Raw genomic sequence first — 21,316 nt, forward strand, 5'->3', positions numbered from 1 at the left:
GTGTCTCCCATAAAAGCAGCTTCAATTGAAATCACTTTGTGATTGTGCACGGGTAAAAATGCCCGCTGAAGTGTCAGATTCTTATTTAATTCTTCTGCTTTCTGTATCTTCTGCATTGCATTCAGGTCTTTCAGGTTACCCTGATGTTTTGTTTTATAGTGCCGTCTTAGATTAAATTCTGTAATTACAGCCACATTAGCTCCACAAATGAGACACACGGGTTCAGTAAACATATACTCAGCCTCCCATCGGTTTTTAAAGGCTCTATTTTCAGAATCAACTTTTCTCTTCAGCATCGTGTGAGCTAGCTTCACAATAACTTGCAGCATCATAAGCTAGACTTGATTAACGCGGTTAGTGTTCGGCAAGGCAGCTGAAGCGCTGCATTATGGGATCTGTAGTTTATTGTGTTACCAGCGCTTCATATACCCGGGCTTTAATAACAATAATACAGTATATAAAATGATCTCGGGCCGGATATAATTACACGCGGGCGGATGTGGCCCTGCCCTTGAGTTTGACACATATGGACTAAATAGAACTTGAAAAGATATATTTTTCAAATGTGATCGCAATTCAGATAGAGTTGACGCACTACAGCCTGCATGCCTCAATAAGTCATCCTCCCTCGCTCTTACTTTTTTACCGTTCATCTAATGAATACACTGAGTATGGCTTTACCAAAACAATCATTGATGGCGAATAAAGTATCCATTATTCGAGTATGTAGATCGGGTTATATATATATACATATATATATACCCGCGTATCGCATCGGAGAAGTAGTGTGTTAAAAAAGCTAGAAAAAGAAAAGGCAACATTTTAAAAATAACGTAACATGACTGTCAATATACAGTATTTGTTTTGTGAGTGTTACTGAGTGTTGCTGTCATCAAGGATTTGATTATCATTATTTCTTTCAATCAGGTTCGTATTTGTAGGATGTGTTGTGTTCAAGTTACATTCCGTGTTTGTCAATCGCTGTAAAGATGACAGGTTTCATTCATCGATTCGTTTCTTACTGCATCAATAAACAGCTCGTCTTCTTCTTTATCTGAGACCTGACACACTGCATGCACGGGTTTTTTTTACACTGTCTTCCTTTAGCGGGACATTGACTTTTTCCAACGTGTGCTTTGTTTCCGCAGTAGTTGGATTTATGAATATGCTTGTATGTATGAGACGCTTCATATTTTTTGCTGCCTTTTCAATTGTGTAATTCGGTTTTGTTCAGCTCTTTGGAACTGTTGCCTTTTATCTGTGCACTGCGCCAGTTCACGTGAGCCACTCGGTGTACATGCATCGAAGGTTCCCAGCTGTGCTGGTGCCATCTCGTGCTATGTCCATGGCTGTATTTAATGTTACCTTAGTCCTGGCACTTAAAACTTTCTCTCGCAGTTTCGCTGAGTTTGTGTCAAACACCACCCTGACCATCTCATCTTCCTCTCCATAAGCACAGTCCTTCACCCGTGAATATTTATCCGTGGCAGTTTGCTATTGGATTGCCGCTGACGGACGGCCTTATATGGGCAGGCACTAAATTACAAACGCCAGCGGCAGCCTGTCTATGAACTTAATTTAAAGTGTAGGTTTACATCGTGCTTTGTTTCAAGTAGCAGAACTCATCAATATGGTTGTAAATGTCACTCGCTCGCTTCTTATTGTTTCGCTGCCTTCTCAATTATATAATGCATGTTTTCTTGAGCGCTTTTTGAGGTCTTCCTGGTTTTCTATGTACTGCGTGATTACGTGGGAGGCGTGATGATGTCACACGAAACTCCGCCCCACGGCGTTCAAGCTCATCTCCATTACAGTAAATGGAGAAAAACAGCTTCCAGTTATGACCATTACGCGTAGAATTTCGATATAAAACCTGCCCAACTTTTGTAAGGAAGCTGTAAGGAATGAACCTGCCAAATTTCAGCCTTCCACCCACACAGGAAGTTGGAGAATTAGTGATGAGTCAGTGAGTGAGTCAGTGAGTGAGTGAGGGCTTTGCCTTTTATTAGTATAGATATATATATATATATATAGAAGTAACCATTTCTAATTTATCTTTATAACAAGAGAGAATGATAGGACAGTATCTGCTCCAGCTGCACTTTGAGTTAATGCCTGTTGTTAGCAGCTGAAGTCAGTTCTCTACTTTTGTAGATTTTGTTTCTGTTTTTTGTGATATTTAAACCTGGCTGGTTCCGTTCCACACCTCTTAAGTGTCTCTTAAAAATCTATAGCAGCTATATATATATATATATATATATATAATTAGTTTTATTTCAGGTGACTACCTGTTGAAGCTCATCGAGAGAATGCCAAGAATATGCAAAGCAGTAATCAGAGCAAAGGTTGGCTATTTTGAAGAAACTAGAATATAAAACATGTTTTCAGTTATTTCATCTTTTTTTGTTAAGTACATAACTCTACATGTGTTCATTCATAGTTTTGATGCCTTCAGTGAGACTCTTTCAATGTAAATGGTCATGAAAATAAAGACAACACATTGAATGAGGAGGTGTGTCCAAACTTTTGGCCTGTACTGTATATGTATGTATATATATATATATATATATATATATATATATATCTTCTTATATAATACGCTACTGTGGCTGTTTTTAAATCACCTGTAGCTCGCAAACCGTTTCACCTATTGCCTTGAAATTTAGTACACATATACTACGTGACCTCTACTATCCGCTTGCAGTGTGATAATTTTTATTACACTTTTTATTTTTATTTTATTTTATTTTAGAATCAACTCTCGGCAGCGCGCAGCAGGGCAGCTGTGCGGCGCATGCGTATGGGCGCCATTCTCATTCCATACCACCTTCGCTAATCATTCTTGAGGCAGTTTGAAGACTTAAGTGACAATTAAAGAAAACGTAACAAGTAATTGCAACACAAAAACTAACTTAATCAGTTTTAACAAGAAAAGATGCCGATGAAAGAAGAGAAGCAACGGGCCACTAGGGTGGAGAAAAAAAGAGCCGCTCCGGAAGCAGCAAGCGCACCAACCTCTGAGCAGCGAATGCTAAACAGAGAAAGAGTATGAAAACTTGGAATGCTCAAGTCAAGTGTATTCACTGCACTTTATCGTGCAGTACACCATTACAGGTATATATATATATATATATATATATATATATATACATACAGTGGGACCTGAAGTAATTTCCACCATAGGATTGTATGTAAATACAATTAATCTGTTCCAGACCATACGAACTGTATGTAAATATTTTTTTTAAAGATTTTTAAGCACACAAATAGTTAATTATACCATAGACAGCACAGTGTAATAGTAAACTAAATGGAAAAACATTGAAAAACACTGAGAAAACCTTGAACAGAGAAAACTAACATTGCAAGAGTTCACGCTCAGGGGTGTGGAAATCAAATTTGTCTACTTGTCCACGGACAAGTAAACTTAGAAAATCCACTTGTCCGCCAGTTAAATTCACTTGCCCATAAACAACAAAAGTGAAAAATAGTTTATTGATAACAAAACTACCTTCCATTTTAAAACTGAAAAAAATTCTTTCAGGGAGTAGTATTTTGCCACCTTGCTCTAGAACATTATATAAAAGATTCCCTTATTTTAACTGGCTAATAAACAATGCCTTCATTATAGCTACACTAGTTCTTTTTTCATATATTACAGTTACATAACAGAACACTGTCCTGATTCATTTTCTGCCTTGTTCTTCAGCTTTTGTCTTGCAACATCTTCTCCTCCAAGAATCTTTACCATCTCAGACAGCATGGGCTGAATGCTGTTCATTTCTTCTTGAGCTGAACTGCATGGTTCCTGGACTGATGATCCTGCAGAAGTGGATGCTGATGACTTTTCAGGTTTTTTATGAGTGATGTGCCTGTTGCCAGGTGACAGCCAGAATTCCACAGCTGGTCGTGGGTCAAACTCTTCTAAAGAAGCAGTATTGAACAGTCTAGCTTAACACTCAACCTTCAAGCGTTCAGCTTTAGAAAACGCTTTTTCAATTGAACCAACTTTTTTCTTACTTTTAGACTCATGTCTCTATCTGACATACTAAACCCCTAGTTCCTATCCTTTTTCTTTCTGCACATAACCAATCACCACACGATAAACGTATTTGTGAAATTAAAACTAGTTATAAGCTTAGACCTCTGAATGGATGGCATAATTAAACATGTATAACGAAAATTGTTTTTAAAGTTCTGAAAACTGAGGTCTAGGTTTTAATTTCACAAAGATGCTTATCGTGTGGTGATTGGTTATATGGAGAAAGACAAAGGCTAGGAACTGGGGGTTTAGTACGTACGATAGACACAGCAAACATGCAATAAAGAAAGCCTGCTCAGAAAAACATCCATTGAATTCTTCGTTCGTATCTCCGACCTCCAGATGACAAACCCAACATTTACACAATATTTCAGTTAAACCTGTGCGATACCCATTCAAATACAGTATCCAGTTTTTTGGAGCCTCGTCACACCTGCCATAAACTTCTCTACACTGAACGTAGACCTAAGAACCCCATAATGCAAGGGAGCAGCACTACAGTCACGCCTTCGTGCCCTCCGCCACCCATGTCTAATACATGCTTTAATGCATTTCATCGTGAAAAAGATATCAAGTATTTATCTTAGCATTCTGAATGTTCATTGAGCAGGAATATCATGAAGTCAATGTGCTGCGATTGCTGCCGGCGCCTCTCACTGCAAGAGAAAGTCATTTTAAAAAGCGCGCAGAGATTAACAACTGGGTCAGGGAACACTTAATATAAAGCATTTAATGTACTACATTAATTTATGACGGGGTTTGAGAAAATCTAGTAAATGAAACATTCATTTTAAGATGAAATTTAGTTTGCGACATTCAACTGACAAAATAAACTACGAGAATAAAGTCAACATGTCGACTTTAATCTCGACATTTACATTTTTTTGTCTTCACTGTGTCCGTATTTTTTTCAGTGGCCTTAGTACACTTCCTTAGGTTTTTCAAGGCCTGTTGTGCCAGTTTTAATCAAGAAATGATCAATTTCTCATCCACGATGCTACATGCTTCAGTTTCAACAACACGCATATAGCGAGAACAACGTGCTTACCGCAGTGCATTATGGGTTACGCAGGTAATTCCTAATGACGTATTCGAAATTCAGCAAGAGGTTACATTTCCAAAGAAGTAAATATTACCGATGTTGTCAGGAAAAAAAATAATCGCGTCTAAGTGAAGATTTTTATTGATATTTCATAACATTTGGAAACTGTTAGAATGTTTTCTTTATTTTTAAAAAACTGAGAGCGCGAAACCAACTTGTTTTATTTGAAAAATTCTCTAATCAAAAATGATCTATAGACAGATCATGAAAATTGATGTCACACAATAAATTTCTTAACTCCTCAATATATCACAACCTATGCGAAATCGCAAATTCCAGAAAAGATCAAATGCCTAACAAGCTTTATGTGGCGAAAACAATTGCATTGTAGGTGAAATGACCGCATTTTTATGTAGAAAAAATAAATTTTATTAATAATATATAAAAGATATCGATTATAATGAAAAATCATCAAATTACATCGTAATGTCGGCATGAAAAAAAAGACCGCATCTCCAAGCGTGTAAATAGTAGGGTATAATACTTATGTAAGATCACAAGAGTACTTCCCCTTTGAAAAATCAGCCATCATTTTGTAAACAATATTGAATACCAATTTGATACATGAAGAACATGCCTAAGTAAACTGTTTCCGCACGAAGTACGTACCCAAATGTTTAAAATTTGAAAGTAGTGGTAAAAATGTGCCCTGAACTGCACATTGAATTATTTTTTCTCCAGAAAAATTGCACTTGTCCGCGAACAACTGAAACCAGAAAACACGCTTGACCGACGGTGAATTTACCCGTGTCGGACGAGTCGGGCGTTGGATTTCCGCACCCCTGCCACTACAGCCTTACTAACCGCTCACTTTAAACACTTTTTTTAATGAGTTTTAAGCAAAGGGAAAAAAATGAACACTTGAAAAATCCTTAATTTATGCAAAAACTAACCATAAACAACCAAGAAAACTAACCTTGCATGAGTTGAGTTCTGGCATGATGGAACTAAGCAGAAAGCTGGGTGGAGAGGAGATTACAGTTTTAAGGTAAAGTCCCACTGCGCGATGCATTGTCTGACAGAGAACAATGTACTTACAGGGAGAGACTGAACATGTGCGGAAATCATCGGCACGTACAAATCGGAAGGGAAACTGGCTTGTTCTTCACCCGAGTGTATGGTCATGAAAAGATGCAAAAGTTTGGCGAACTTTTTGGTCATAACCCAATTTGTACGTGTTCCGAGACGTTCATGACCTGAGGTTCCACTGTATATACAGTTCATCCGGAAAGTATTCACAGCGCATCACTTTTTCCACATTTTGTTATGTTACAGCTTTATTCCAAAATGGATTAAATTCATTTTTTACCTCAGGATTCTACACAAAAACCCATAATGACAATGTGAAAAAAGTTTACTTGAGGTTTTTGCAAATTTATTAAAAATAAAAAAACTGAGAAACCATAAGTCTGGGCTCTGGCTGGGCCATTCAAGGACATTCACAGAGTTGTCCTGAAGCTACTCCTTTGGTATCTTGGCTGTGTCCTTAGAGTCGTTGTCCTGCTAAAAGATGAACCGTCACCCTAGTCTGAGGTCAAGAGCGCTCTGGAGCAGGTTTTCATCCAGGATGTTTCTGTACATTGCTGCAGTCATCTTTCCCTTTATCCTGACTAGTCTCCCAGTTCCTGCCACTGAAAAACATCCCCACAGCATGATGCTGCCACCACCATGCTTCACTGTAGGGATGGTATTGGCCTGGTGATGAGCGGTGCCTGGTTTTCTCTAAAAGTGAAGCCTGGCATTCACACCAAAGAGTTCAATTTTTGTCACATTAGAACAGAGAATTTTGTTTCTCATGGTCTGAGAGTCCTTCAGGTGCCTTTTGGCAAACTCCAGGCAGGCTTCCATGTGCCTTTTACTAAGGAGTGGCTTCCGTCTGGCCACTCTATCATACAGGCCTGATTGGTGTATTGCTGCAGAAATGGTTATAATTCTGGAAGGTTCTCCTCTCTCCACAGAGGACCTCTGGAGCTCTGAAAGAGTGACCATCGGGTTCTTGGTCACCTCCCTGACTAAGGCCCTTCTCCCCCGATCGCTTAGTTTAGATGGCCGGCCAGCTCTTGAAAGAGTCCTGGGGCCTCATGTATAGACGGTGCGTATGCACAGAAATGTTGTGTAAGAACTTTTCCACGTTCAAATCGCGATGTATAAAGCCTACACTTGGCGTAAAGCCACACACTTTTCCATGGTACCTCATACCTTGTCGTACGCAAATTCTTCGCTCGTTTTGCAACCTGGCGGCACCCAGCGTCAAAGCAATGCTACTGTTCCTGTGTGGTTACTCCTTATTTTCCTGGCGCGGCTTTATAAATACACTGAAACTAACCGCATATTGTTTATTAGTGTAATGCCTCTGATTGTAATTAACTTGTAACAATATAATGGTCCAGGGAATAGCCATAGTATACCAAATACCATAACTGCTTTAGCGTTGTTACTCTAACTGCACCTTCTTCTCCCGTTAGGAGTTGCCACAGCGGTTCATCTTTTTCCAAATTACTCTCACTGCACCACTCGGAGTATTTATATCACTGTATCTGAGTGTGAATCACAGCAGCAGCTGATCGTAAAGAGAATTATCGGTATACAGCTTCAAGAACATGCTGTCTCAGCCATGGCAAAACGTTTCAAAGCCTTTCCTGTACGGACCTCGCGGTTCAGAAACAGTTTCATCCCAAGAACTTTAAACGCACTCAATCAATTGCTCCTTGTAGAACTGTTTGTACTTATAAGTACAATTACTTCACTGTAAACTTGCACTACAGTTATAATATTACACAACCTGCGCCACTTTATAAAGCGGGTATTTACATATGATGACGATATCATTTTTAAGATGAAATGCAGCAAAATATTATATTATACGGATAAAACTTTAACTTCATTTAAATAATCTATATTCTTCATTGGGACTGGCATGAAGGATAGAATAATTAAACATGTACTACGAAGATATTTCAATGTTCCTTAAACGTTTTGAAGAATTGGCGCTCTAAGCTTAGAGATGGATTAACGTCTATTACAGAGCTGATTGTGTGGCAATCCACCGTGCATAAGATAACATATTGACATTGGACTTTCTATATTGGACATAGAGCCGCCCATGAGTACTGCTGCAATAAATAATTTCATCGAAGGTCGCACACAATCACTGCGCCGTGAAACCCATGTTTAATAACGTGCTTTAACTATCATCATGAAAATAATATCACGTATACATCTCAGTATTTTAGTTATTCAGAGAGCTGTAATATCATGAATGTAATTATTTCTGTGTCCTGTCGGTGGAAGAGAGCTGGTTTAAGAAGCATGTAGTGATTCACACACATAGAGCAAATAGAAGATCAAATACAAAACAAAGCATTTAACGTGCTACTTTAATTACGATGTGATTTGAGAAACTGGTTAATTAAACGATTTTAAGATGAAGTTTATGATCTATTTTAATGACAAAATAAACTATGTGATTAAAGTGGAAATTTCGAGATTGAAGTTGACATTTCGTGCTTTTTCCCCACTGTGTGTCTATTTTTTCTCTGTACCCTAATAAGCTTTCATATGACATTCAGATGGTGGGCTATGTCTTGCCTTTTTACGGCGACTTTGCCTCCACTTGGTATTCATTGAAATTCTTCCATTTTCCTTCTTCCATTTCCCATTGTGTTTTCACAGAATGCTGAGCTTAAGGGCGATTTATATTGATTTGCATATTCAAAGAGGCGCAATTCTGGGAGGAGTTGGGGCGTTACATAAAGCGCGTGCACAAACGTTACTTTTCACGCTGACCGGGATTTATGTAGCGGAAGAACGTGGAAGTTGGAGTACGCACAAATTCCTGCATCTGGATTTTTCTTTGCATAAGCACATTTCGGCTTTTGTGCTTAAACCATGTTATAGTGCGAATTCTACGCACGGCGTTATACATGAGGCCCCTGGTGGTTTCGAACTTCTTCCACTTACGGATGATGCAGGCCACTGTGCTCATTGGGAACTTCAAAGCAGCAGAGATTTTTCTGTAACCTTCCCCAGATTTGTGCCTCGAGACAATCCCGTCTCGGAGGTCTACAGACAATTCCTTTGACTTCATGCTTGGTTTGTGCTCTGACATGAACTGTCAACTGTAGGACTTTATATAGACAGGTGTGTGCTTTTCCAAATCATGTCCAATCAACTGAATTTACCACAGGTGCACTCCAATTAAGCTGCAGAAACATCTCAAGGATGATCAGGGGAAACAGGATGCACCTGAGCTCAATTTTGAGCTTCATGGCAAAGGCTGTGAATACTTATGTACATGTGCTTTCTCAATTTTTTTATTTTTAATAAATTTGCAAAAATCTCAAGTAAACTTTTTTTCACGTTCTCATTATGGGGTGTTGTGTGTAGAATTCTGAGGAAAAAAATGAATTTATTCCATTTTGGACTAAGGTTGTAACATAACAAAATGTGGAAAAAGTGATGCGCTGTGAATACTTTCCGGATGCCCTGTATATGTGTGTATGTATATATATATATATATATATATATATATATATATATATTTATATATAGTAATAAATATTTATCTTAAAAATGACACACTGGAGAGCGCACAAAGTGTTGGGGAATAGCCTAAGCGCAAGTGTGTGACAATATATATATATATAGTAGCAGAAAGAGAGGACAATGATAAAGAATTGGGGTGCCCATATAACTGAATGCAGCAAAATTAACATTGTCTCTACAGATGTCAGTTCAAAACAGAACTGTCCCAAGATTGTGGAACATCTGGTTTTTTTGGACCTTCTGACAAGAAGTGGTGGGTCCAGAAGGATGGGTGTCAGAGGGAGGTCTTGGGTGTCCTAGACATTAATCAAACTATCTGCAGAGGGAGGTAGAGAGAGCATCATTTTAGGACACAGCGGCAGTAGAACTGCAGTTACTACAGTCCTTCAGCTGTTCTTTATGTGCACGCGTACATTAGAATTTTTTCACAAGGTGTTTTTGAGTTTTATTGCTTCAATGTTTGCAGCAAATTGGCTGGATGGTGCAGTATTCAGCATTTCTGTCTCACAGCTCCTGTGTTGTAGGCTCAAATCTTGGCCTAGATGTATTCATGTGGTCTGCTCTGCTCCTTCTGTGCAAGGGTGTGAGGGTGTGACTTGCTATCCTTTTGGCCTTGTGCCTGATGCTGTCAGGATAGACTTTGCCTTCCTATCATCCTGAATGGTTATAACCAAGTCAGAATATTATTGTATTACAGGATGATAAATACCCTGGAAATCTGTTTATAGCCATTTTTCACAAAAGTGCACATTTGGACACAAGGTATACTGTAAATAGATAATAGCACTCTACATTTAGATCTTCTGTATGAACTGAGATGGATCCACTTGGTAAGCTATGGAACAGATACAGTTATGCACAGCCCTTGGTTGAAGATATCTCGGAAGAAAAAGCATACATAAGACAAATATGTATGATCTCTAATTGTGCTAACAATATAACTTTAATTTCACCACATTTTGAAGAAAAATAAAATGATCATATTATACAGTAAAAATTAATAAACATGCATTATACTGACATGTTAACAATATCTTAATTAATTATGCCAACAGTTGTCCTAGAAGCAACAGGATTTAATTCTATTATTAGTTTGTCTGTTTTCACAGAGCTAAAATGAATGTTCTGTATTGGCCCCATTCACAGTAGGCAGAAGGCTAATTTAAAAACTCTATGGAATGTTCCTTCACATTGAATCTAAGAGTGATGAAGGATTAGATATATTGGAAGAAGAAATTTGCATTGACTACAACCTGAGAATTATGAGTACAGTAGTAAGATCTATTAATACAGCTTTTATTAATGCATTAATTATGCAAATGAATGATTCATTTATTAGGATGCACAAAACAGAGGGTGAGCGATATAAATAAGTATAGAAAATGCAACAAATTGGCTATCCATCCAGCCCTCACAAAGTTCACACAGACAAATGAGCTCAATGGGTTTTTCAACATCAACAGATAGTACCCAGCTCAGAATTGTTGGTTCCCGGATTTGCATGTGGAAGCCCTGCTGCTGGGAATGCCTCCAACAAGTCTGAAGTAGAGATCACTGATTACTTTCAGGCCTTGTTGTCAAAAATGTCTTGTTCATTTAGGTGCTACTCTAGGCTCAGGAAGGTGATGAACGCGCATATAGTCTTTTATAAAGTGAATATTGGATTTTAAGAAGGGAAGAGAATGCTCTCACTTCTATACATCAATAGCAGGATGGAAGATGTGCTGTAAAATGACATTTCTCTGAGGCCTAACACTTCCAGCTCTTTAATATGGGAGATCAGCACCTGTTTTGGGAAAGCTCACCAGAGACTGTTCTTTCTGAGGCAGTTAAAGAGGCTCAGAGTATCACATGAAAGAGTGATTTTTTCCACAAATTTGGTACTGAAGTATTTTCACCTTCTCTATTACTCTGAAGATAAGAAATTGTAGTGAGAGCAGCCCCCACCACTTTGGTTGCCCTTTACCTACTGTGGATTCAGTCTACTTTTCCATATTAAAATGCATGTCGCATTCCACCCACCCTTTTTTGAACCATATACCACTTGGTAAGACGTCTAGTCAAAACAAGCACTGCTAATCTCTAAATCTGCACCAATCTCCTGAACACGTCCAGGTGTTTTGTTAAGGTGGTTGTTTGTGGGCTGTCAGTAAATGATTATGATTGATGTTGTAATATTGTTCTTGATGTTTTATTTGTAACTAGCTACATGTTGACAACAGGTAATACAATAAAAGTATAAATGTAATAAACATATTTTATATCTCTTGCACCTTTCCTTGATGTCCTCATGTTTCTGAAACTCTCTTGATCTGTGCTCCCTCTCTTGAATGCCTTCCCATAAAGATTTTAACACTTTGAGGTGTCTTGCTCGCCTCCTGTCTGCTTTTATACTTCCTATCTTTAAAGGTGACTGTCGGTGTGCCTCCACCACCTTTATTTCTCCTTGTGTGTCTTTCGCTTGCACTTCCTAATTCGATCACATCACCAAAACCAAACTGACTAATCACACCAAAGCCACACTGACCAATCAGATTGCTCAGAGGAATCAGGCACATACACAGACCTTATAATTCTTTATATAATAGACATCTTCATCCAATCATGTCACATGTCATGTAGTTGGTATTGTTATGCCAACAGGGTTAAGTCAGTCATGACCTCTTGTTAAATACTATAGGTCCAATTTCCATTACAAATTCTAGCTCTCCCTATCTGCTCAAAAAACTATGAACTTGCAACCCCCACAAGACATTTTCCAGTAATCTGTATACTTGTTATGTTTATATTTGCAGTTGATGCCACACTTTATTAATGTTTGACAGCCTTATCCTATTTTATAGATGCTTATGGATACTTAATTGTTAACTTATGGAAGTTAACAATTGGATTTTTAGACCACCTGATTGTTTCGGGAGCTAGACTGGGAAAATGCCTACTAGCAAACAAACCACTAAAGAATGTGTCTATTGGTGTGTCGTCCAGAATTGGCTCCTGTATTACAACATTGCAGCCTAGAACTGGACTAAGCAGGCTCAGCCACAACAGACTGATAAATAAATGCTGGCAAGTCTGTTTTTGGTTGGGTGTGGGGGTAAAATATGACATCTCATTTTAGTTGATTATGGGCCTTTCAAGCAAAAAAACTAAAGATGTCCTCAAGTGTAAAATGAGAGAGTCTTTAAGAACCCTCACTGGTATCTCTGCTACCTTCAGTCTTCCTGGTCCAGGGTATGGAGTCCTTGATTTAGGAATGAGTCAGCTAATGGCACAGAGCATGTGATCAGCTCTTGCATGCAGTTAAATGTTGAGCAATCAGAAAGCCAGAAACAGGGTCATGAGTCTGCTTCAAAAACAGATTCAGATCCAAGGATATTTCCTTTTGCTCTTTGTGTTTGCTGGTTTTGTTTTAATTAATCATTGACCTTCTATTTGATATTAAAGAAAGATGGGCGTTCAAGCACTTCATGCATATGGATGCGAGGGCTGCTAAGTACTCTGCTGCATTATTCATTTGCCAGCTCATCCTCAAACTTTACAATCTGTATTTACATTGCAAAACAAATCTGTATCAAACATCAACAAAGGCTCTCAAGAAAATCCATTCTGCTTTGTGTTCCGTTATTCATAATTCATTTAGTCTGATTGCATTCCTTGAGTCATGCGTCCTTCGACAGCAGTGGGATTTAATACTGGGGACACGGCAAGAGGTTTGTGTGCTGAACCCAAAGAGATCCTATGGCAGAGAGAAAATGTTCCTGTCCTGTGTGGCACATTTACAGTTAGTTCTACCACGTGCTTGTGTAGTTTTGTCTGCAGACTCCTTCTGTAAACTAAAGACATCCTGATGAACTGAATGTTTCTGTCTTGTAGCGGACTGATGTTTGCTCCTACCAGGATCGGTTTTGAACTCCCTGTGGTTCTCCACTGAGAAATAAAGGACATAAATGGGTTTGCTCTTTCCCTAAATGTTAAGGCGTTTCTACTTTTTTTTCTTCATTTTCACTCTCTTTGTAATCTTTTCCTCCTATTTTTTTTAATGTAAGCACCTTCGGATACTTTTAAATAAGTGGTCCCGTGAATTAGGAATGCCAGTTTCACAGCTCACTCAGAATTGATGATAGTGGTTATCAAAGTCTAAGCTCAGATGCAGCACCCATTATCAAGAGAAAGCACACTTATACAGCTAAAGGAAGTCATTGGAAGTTTTTAATTATTTTTCCTAAAAATTGTCAGTTTTCTTTTCACATATCTATTTTTGGTTGAAAGGCGTCATTAAAGGTGTAAAAATGTCAGACATAACTTGTTGTTATTTCAGTGTTTCCATTAACCAAAGATGAAATTTCATTATGAGAGTGTAAGCTTATAATATCCAATTTATTTAGTGGTGGGAGTGAGTACAACATTTTGGTGTGGATGCAAGAACATAAATTTTAGCAGAAATCAACTTTCCTTAATTTCATTTCGATAGTAAATCAAAAGAAACCAATCTCTGAATTCATGCACTCAAAGATTAAAAAAAAGTAATAATTTGTTTCAAACTTCAGTGATCCAGAGATTTGGGTCAAGTCATGGTTTAAACAGTTCAGGCGTACCTCCTCCATTTTGCTCCAGCTCTCAGTCTGTCCAACATGTCTCAGAACTAAACACCCATGAGCTTCAGATCTCCAAAGGACAAAAATGAAACCTGCCGTTACATCTCATGTGATTGATCCTGATAGTAAATCGATGTTCTTTAATCATGTGCATGTTGTCCCTGGCTGTGTTACAAGTTGGCCCCATTTCTGGTAGCTACTGTCTTCTATTGGAAAACGATCAGTTTTTTTCTTCTTCTTCTGTTTCTTCTTCTTCTTCTTCTCTAATAAGTCAACCTACAAGCTTCCACATACCTTTTTTTTTACTGCAGCTAACACATTTCATGTTATATATTTTCTCTCAAGGCCCTAACCTTCTCCCTAACCTAGGAGTAAGTCTATAGGTACCATCACTTAAGAACTCTGATGGGTAGTATACCAGAGTTTTTTTCACACGATTTAATAGTAGGGTATTATACCTTGTTAGTCATAATGGATGCAATGAGAAGTAAGGCAAAATGACACCTTTTATTGGCTAACTGAATAGATTTCATTATGCAAGCTTTCAACTTAGTACCCTTCTTCAGGCAACTTGTAATCAGGTAATGGGAATGTGGAGACAAGACATCAGTGGACATCAGTTGAGCTGGGTTTTGTTTTTAATTAATTGTAATACATTTCCATTTATCATGGAGAGTGGTGGCGTGTTGCATGTTGGTCAAACATGCAAGTAAGAATTTTGTCTGTGCTCCTCCCCTGTGGTGACTTCTTACATGTTCAGTTTTTGTATGCATGAAGTTTATTGATCTGCTAAATGCCAAACTGCTGTAAAGCATAGATAAACTACTCTCAAGGCAGTTTCACAGGATTTTTTTGTTCCTGAAAAAATATAGAGAAGGGTACATCAAATAAACCGTGTGAAGTTACAGACAAGAACACTTTGACTATTGCTTATTCTTTAAGCATGTGATGGATTAGAGGATGAAGAGAAGAAGTAACAGTGAGGAAGGTGAGAGGATCAGAAAGGAAGTAAAGCCAAAGATAATGAAAATGGTGGTGTGAGTTCCATGCTTTCTCAGACTTTGGATCCATGAGAACTAATTTTTAGGATTTTAGGTTTGCTGTTTGTCTGTGACAGTAGCCAGATAAGTGTGGCTCTGATCAAGAAGAATGAAGTGTGCTTTGATCTGCTTGGAGAGATCATTGATCATGAAGGTTAACATGTTCTGTTAACCATTGCCCTCTTTTGTCTGTTTAAATTACTGTGCAGTTGTTATAGAAAAATACAGCAAACAGCTTTATTATACAAAAAGGGGCAACTAGGACTGAACAGTGAATAGAACTGTAGGCAAAGAGATGATTAGAGTCTCAATGCAGGTCTGAAACTAATCCATGGTCCCCTCTCAACTGGCTGGATTCTGACACTTTGCCATCAGACAGCTTCAGCTCATACATTACTGGTATGCAGTCCTCATTTTGGTCTCCGCTGGGAAAAAATGTGTGCCCTAGTGGAGCAACAAGAAGCCATAAAAGCAAATGATGAAAACTGGCATAGTTTTTGACCGGGTATTTTGCAAATCCTTTTTTAATGGAGTGCTATATTAGAATTCTGTATACCCTAAACTGGGTTCAAAAAATTAATTACTATGAGGTGTAAGTGCCATGCGGGATTATCCGGCATCCTGTCCAAGAGGAAAGGTGGTTTATCATCAGGAAGGAAGGCTGGAGTGGAAGGGCAAGAATGGACTAGAGTCCCAACCAGGTTGAAAATTGATCCTTTGCCAGGAAAGGAGGCTAGAATAATTAAAAGACCAGGGGAGTTAACCTTTTTGGAGTATATACTTCCCCGACATGCTATAGGGCAGCAGTCCTACGTCATGGCTCCCATTTACCTTCCTGTGGGGCATGCTGGGAATCGTAGGGTGCCACCAGTGAGAGCTATAGTGATGAACTGTGTCCAGGGTTTGGGGCTCAGTGACATCTCCTGTCATCCACAGGTGGTAGTCAGATCATGAAGGATGGAGAAGTCATGGTGTTATAATTATCCATCCATCCATCCATTTTCCAACCTGCTGAATCCGAACAGGGTCACAGGGGTCTGCTGGAGCCAATCCCAGGCAACACAGAGCACAAGGCAGGAACCAATCCTGGGCAGGGTGCCAACCCACCGCAGGACACACACAAACACACACTAGGGCCATTTTAGAATCGCCAATCCACCTAACCTGCATGTCCTTGGACTGTGGGAGAACACCGGAGTGCCCGGAGGAAACCCACGCAGACACGGGGAGAACATGCAAATCAGAAGTATGAACCAGTTTTTAAATCTGCTTAATCTAATTGAGGCACCCACGGCCCATTATGATGGCATCAGGTGCAAGGCAGCAACCCAGCTCTGGATGTGAGTTTACTACGCACATCAACATTCACTCATACATTAGCAAAATGTGGTCAATGATTAATTTAACTTCCTCTTTTGGATGAAAATTAGAGCCCCCTGAGTAAAAGCCCATACAGACACATGGAAGATACACAAACTCTACAAGGTGACCGAGATTCCAAAACAGGTTCTTGAAATGGTGAAGCGGCAACGCTAACCACTGTGCCACTATGCTGCCCACCTGCCAATCTAAAGCAAAGGAGCAGGATGAGCTACATTCGAATATGGACTCACTAATATACAGAGTGCTAGTTGGTACCGGATGGGTGGTTTTTGATTTACTATTGCTTTAAAATGTTAAAAACTCAAACATGCTTGGGTTGTATTTGGAATGAATATTCAGATTTTTGTTAACAAAAATAAAATAAAACTTTCCCAAATTAAATAAAATAACAGCATTAGTCTTATGACCAGAAAAGCAGCTTAATCAAAAACTGTTTAGCACATAAAATCTATTAGACTTGCTCCACACTGTGTGTTCAAAACAAAAGTATTGAATGGAACAAAATCACTTCAGTTACACAGATATCGTTAATTTTGTATGGTGCCTTTCTCTAATGAACATTGTCTGAAGGTGTTTTAAAATTGCAGGACTATTTGACATTTATTTGCTGTATGGTGGACTGGCACTTCAATCAGGGATGGTTCCAGTTTTATTCCTACTGCCAACAAGATTGACACTGGCTCCTCGTGACTTTGAACTGTTAAACACTGCATGAACTGTTTGAAAACAGATGTTGGTCGACAACTTATAACTATTTTTCCCAATGTGAATATAAGTAGTAATTTGCTGAATGTCACACAGAGAGTGATAGGCAATTTACAACCCAACATGGCCTGTCTTCTAGTAGAGCCTGAACAGGGACAGGAAGGCACATGGAGGCCCCTTCTTTAACAAGGGTGGCCCAATACCAGACAATGTAGGAGTAAATTGAAATATTTCTAAATTTGTGAAAGAGAGACATAAAAAGTGTTCAAAAGAGTTTACTTCTAGGTATTAGTGAGGACAAACAGCTTATTAATGTTTTCTGTTCCTAAAAACTTGTCCGCATTTACCACTATTGGCTGTGTCAAGCGTCAGAAATCTGTTATATTCTTATCCTCCGAAATGAGGTAATGTCTCTCTGATCTGATCTTCAACAGATTTAAATCTGCCTTTTCATTTACTGTACCACTGCTCAAATGTACCTCTAGACCCGAGTCAAAGAATTTATCCTGCTATACCGTGTGGTGAGCCTTTATTGGCTTCTAAAGGATGTTAGTCACTTCTGTTCAGGTTTCAACATCCACTAATGGACTATGAAAGTTTGTTAACAAGGTTATTTAAAAATGAATCAAGATATTACCAAAAAACAGCTAATAATAAAATGTATTCTGTCTCATGAGAAATAACAGAAAGTAGTGAACATGGCCACTTCTTTTAGGTAAGATATTCCCCATTTATACTCAGTGTCTTTCAATTACTCGTCGCCCCTAAGACAGCAGTAACAAGAAGAATTAAATAGCAGGGAATTAAAGAACAGACTTCTTAGCCAGGGGGGATTAAAATAGAATTCCTTCCGCTACAGTGACGAACCAGGTTTTTAAGTGCCAGGGTGACAATTTTGATGGAGGTAACAAATCTCTCTCTTTGTCAGACTTGCTGTACATACCACTCGGAATAGATTAGATTTGGGGGGCTGAACAAGAGCTCTCAAAAATTGGGTTGGAGCCACTCAACTTCCCAAGATGAACTGGAAATGGATGTCTACTACAAATATCTGGTTTCATTTTACCCCACAGATGATTGGTTGGATCGTGGAATCTGGAGACCTGGAGAAGGTGGTTTACTATATTAAGCTGAAATGACTGTTGTGCTCCCACAGTTCCTTGGCTTTCCCAACCTTGTGTCATGAAACACTGTTTAAGCTCATTCACAAATGGCTAATACTGATGCCATGGATGCACCTGATCAGCCGTGATATTCAAATATTCTGCAGCTTTGGACATTGATCTGCGTGTGTGCCACAGTTTTACATTGCCACCGCCAGCATGTCTTGTCGACACTTAGCATAATGGCCCAAAGACACATGGAACGCTCATCATATATGCTTCAGTAAGAAATAGGATTCATCAGCTCAGGCAATACATTTCACATTCTTTGTTGTCTAATGTTGTGTTCTTTAGACTACTGCAAGCCCACATTTTTGTTTTCATTAACAGGAATGGGCTTCAGTTGGGTCATTGGCTTCCACATGCCATCCATGATAAGGCACAACCAGTGGCGAAGCCACAAATTGGGTGTGATTGGAAACTACTGGGTGGGTAAGCAATAAGCGTTTTCCAGGGGGGATCTCCCTTGAAGTTTTGTACAACTGGGTTTAATGATCATCAAAGTAAAATCCAGGGTATAGAAGTCCCTTGAAGTTTTAAGCCATTCAGGTGACCTGTGAGTTGCCTGGCTGTATTTCTTAGAATTTGGTATAGGGGATACCTGGGGCTCCTAATAGGATCACTAGGAAGACAAGGGTTAGGGTTTTGGGTTGAACTGCAGAAAATGAGAGAGCAGAGATGACTGAACAAGTACGGGACCTAAAAGAGAGAAGAGATCAAGTGGTGGTTAAAGATTGGAAAGTGCATAAGAACTCCTTTGTATCTCTCTTAGTGGGACATCTAGGCATTGTTGATCATTTTTATTTGTTAATTTGCTTCTTCTTATATTACTTTTTTTAAATAAACACCCTTTCATTCTGTTTCCTTTGTAGTCTTTAAATTATTTAGATTTGCTGACTGCTGATGAACATCCCCACAGGTTCCTCCACATACCAATGTATAATATGTATGTGCATTTACACACACACACAGTATATCTATTGTGAAAAGACAAAAACACAAAGAAAAAGATTTGGGGATCCACCCTGTATATTGTAAGGTTCAGGTTGAGTAGTCACTAAGGACTTAGCCGATACTTAGGTGAGTATTTACTGCCTGAAAGTGAGTGTTGATTGCTTTTATAGTGGAGTGGCAGGAAGGGCGTGCTTGCAGAGAAGGAAGTGGAATGATGTCATCAATGCGGGCCGGAAGTAAGGTGAGGAACAGAAGTGGAAGTGACGTGGTGAGGTGGTTTTCTTTTCTGAAGGTCTGTGGAGAGACAAGAAGAGGTATTAGTGCTCATTGCCAACCCCTCATCCAGCTTGTCAATTCCCTGATTTGGGCCCTTTGACTGCCTCCCAAGAGCACGTGTGTGACAATATATATGAACAGAGAGAGATTGAGAGTTCAGACAGATGCCTAGGAGCAGCCTGTGCATGTTGTTTCAGTGTTTTGATTTCAACTTTATTTGCTAATAATTAATCCATTACAAAGTTTTTATTTATGTGGTCATCATCTACAAAGAAGTGTATAATCTGCTTGATGCTCACGACCTATACAAAGTGTATAATCTGTATTGTTACTAATTCCATGCTGATCCCTGCATCAATGTGTTCATTATAGAATTGTTACACATTATATCACTCTTCAGAATATCCGACCACTTATATTTTGTGAGCTAAAATCATTAGTTGGGCTTCACGAAGTAGCACAAATGCCCTCTTTACATTATGAAGCTTTAGAAACGGGATGTTAGGTAAAGAGAAACTGAGCCCATTTGGAGACATGTGTATCAATTTCCATGTCATGTTAGACATTTTTTACAAATTTTAACATCTCCCATTGATTACTGAAAATGCAAATGAGGAATCTGAGCCCTTATGCAGTACAGAGTCCGAGGAGCAGTGAGACAATGTAGATCTGGGTTTGCAAGATAAAGCCCCATCAATTCCGAGCTGAACAGGTGGTAGCTCTGCTGAAGCTTTATGAAAATAATGACATTTGTCAGAGTGGTGCTGCATTAACAGGGCCGCGTAGGGAGGAGCGACCCACAGAGCAGGTGGCTGCAGATGATGACTGTTTCTCTGTGTTAAACACAAAATTGTTTTTCAAGACAACTTTAATAATTAATTTAGAAAAAAGACCTTGATGAGTCAATCAGTGGTTATAACAGGTGGAGGCTAAACACTTTAAAAGTTGCTTGGTATTAATAAGTCATACATAGCTGTGGGAGAGCTTTAGATATGCATGAGCACCTGCCTGGTGACTGGAAGTCATAGACACTTGCTCCGTCTTATGTCACCTGGAGAGCCTGTCTGTTAGTGTAGGCTATCTATCTATCTATCTATCTATCTATCTATCTATCTATCTATCTATCTATCTATCTATCTATCTATCTATCTATGAATAACTTCCAACTGGTTTAAAAATGTGAATTAAAAGAAGTGTGACATGAGCTGATATGAGACCATACCTTATCATATGCTCTTCTGAATTTAAAGGCAGGACCAAGCACCAATAAATATAGCTTTCTTGGACCGATAAAGGATGTCTTCATAGCTGTTGATCATGCTCCTGGTTGTCACCCAGAGCAATATGAAATTTCCAAGATCAAGGTTGTTTTAGCATACTATGTCTTATGTTTAGCACAGGTCCTATTCCTGGCAACTGTACTTTAGTCTAAAAGATGAAATCTTAATAAGAAGGCTTTACCTAAAAATTGTGAGATGTCTTAATTAGCTGAATGTCTCATAAAGGGCCAT

General features: G+C 38.8%; 1 protein-coding gene across 1 annotated transcript in view; it reads left to right on the forward strand.

The window, feature by feature from the left end:
• LOC120525960 (metabotropic glutamate receptor 4-like) overlaps window positions 1-21,316 on the forward strand; it is a 963,211-nt gene that overhangs the window by 405,011 nt on the left and 536,884 nt on the right.

Source organism: Polypterus senegalus, chromosome 3, assembly GCF_016835505.1.
Source record: "Polypterus senegalus isolate Bchr_013 chromosome 3, ASM1683550v1, whole genome shotgun sequence".
Classification (NCBI taxonomy): domain Eukaryota; kingdom Metazoa; phylum Chordata; class Cladistia; order Polypteriformes; family Polypteridae; genus Polypterus; species Polypterus senegalus.